The following is a 2049-nucleotide window of genomic DNA, read 5'->3' as shown; positions in this document are numbered from 1 at the left end:
TGTTCTTCCTAAATCAACCAAGCCAGGATACCACTGGCCTTCTTTGCCACAAGGGCATGCTGGTGGCTCACGATCAACTTGTCCACCAGCCCTCCCAGGTCCTTGTCTGCAGAGCTGCACCACAGCAGGTCAGCCCCCAGCCTGTACTGGTGCATGGGGTTGTTCCTCCCTAGGTACAGGACTCTGCATTTGCCTTTGTTGAACCTCAGGAGGTTCCTCTCCACCCAACTCTCCAACCTGTCAACCTCTCTCTGAATGGCAGCACAGCCCTCAGGGGTATCAGCCACTCCTCCCAGCTTGGTATCATCAGCCAACTTGCTGAGCAGGCACTCTGTCCCCTCATCCAGGTCATTGATGAATAAGCTGAACAAGTCTGGACCCAGTACTGAGCTCCGGGGGACGCTAGTTACAGGCCTGCTGCTAGACTCTGCCCCACTGATGATGACCCTCTGAGCTCTGCCTTTCAGCCAGTTCTCAATCCACCTCACTGTCCACTCGTCTAACCCACACTTCCTGAGCTTCTCTAGGAGGATGTTATGGGAGACAGTGTCAAAAGCCTTGCTGAAGTCAAGGTACACAACGTCCACTGCTCTCCCCTCATCTACCCAGCCAGCCATGCCATCATAGAAGGCTATCAGATTGGTTAAGCAGGATTTCCCCTTGGTGAATCCATGCTGGCTACTCCTGGAAGGTTAGAGATGATCCATCACTCCTCCCCATATCAAGTCTTAAAAATCGATTATATTCCAAGTATTCCACAGTATCAACATTGGTAACAATGTTCACTTCAAACACACCGGATTCAATTAATTTGCTTGCAATTTCTACAGTCAATACTGACAAATCCAACTCTATGCTGCCCAATTGAAAATACTCAATTTTTAATAAGGCTGTGTCTGAGTATCAAATATAGTTCCTCATCAACCTCTTCCATATGAAATAAATATCTTCTTTTGTTAAAAATATTTTGGGCAAGGAAAAAGAAAAACATCTTCGGGGTCTCAATCTTTGGATAGACTTTAGAAACTGGAACAATGTTCCTTTATGCATTGTAATGACCAGATCTTAGAAGGTGAACTATGAAAGTTTTGTCAAATTATTTTCCTAATATCATTTCTGGATACATCCGTAGCATACATTACAATAAGACTGCAGCAGGTTTTTAAGAACTTATTTTTCTTGCTTAAGTGATAGACAAAATATAGACAGAATGATTATTTGCATCTTAAGATCCTGTTTTTGCTTCTTCTGGCAATCCTAAAAAGAGCTGATAGAAGGTTTGCTGTAACCCATCTTACAACTAAGCTTTTTAAAAAGTAGTATTTCCTCAAACCTTATTGCAGAAGTAGGTCACAACTAAGAAAAACAATCTGAAATTGAAGTTGTCAGGAAAAAAAAAACCCCAAACTCTTTTCAGCATAAAGCACTAAAAGGAACAGTTGCACATACAGCTCTCATTGCTGCAGTGGAACAGAGAACATGGACTTATATCGAAGAGACCACATAAATGCAGTAGACTTCATACTGTCTTTCGTAACTATCTTGCAACAATTCACAAAATATTTACCAAAGACCACAATGACTGGAATGCTCACATTCAGCACTCTCATTGGAAGGCCTAGTTCAGAATATGGATCAACACTTCTTTCATATTTCTAAATCATGCAACAATCCTTTGTAAACCCTAATTAAATTTACATGCGGTATTCTTCAGTGCTTTTCACGAAGGACAATAACTGAAGACACATGGAGACTTCCTAAATATCTGTAATACAGCTTTGGTATCACTATATCCAAAAAAATACAGAATCAAGAAGGGAATAAATACATAAATGTGCAAAATTTATTATGTTCTCCAAAGAACACAAGGATATTTATAAAATTATATCACATATTTGAAATTAAAAAAAATTAAACATCAACAAGAACTAAAAGCTGCTTGTTACAATAAAAAAATCCATACGAAACTCAAAAAACTCAGCTTACTCTAAATCAATTTCTTCATAAAAAATAAACCATTAAAAATTAGGATAAAAAAAGAAAGTGATA

The sequence above is a fragment of the Rhea pennata genome, chromosome 1, assembly GCF_028389875.1.
Source record: "Rhea pennata isolate bPtePen1 chromosome 1, bPtePen1.pri, whole genome shotgun sequence".
Lineage (NCBI taxonomy): Eukaryota > Metazoa > Chordata > Aves > Rheiformes > Rheidae > Rhea > Rhea pennata.
The sequence above is the reverse complement of the archived record's forward strand: the minus strand, read 5'-3'. Positions refer to the sequence as shown.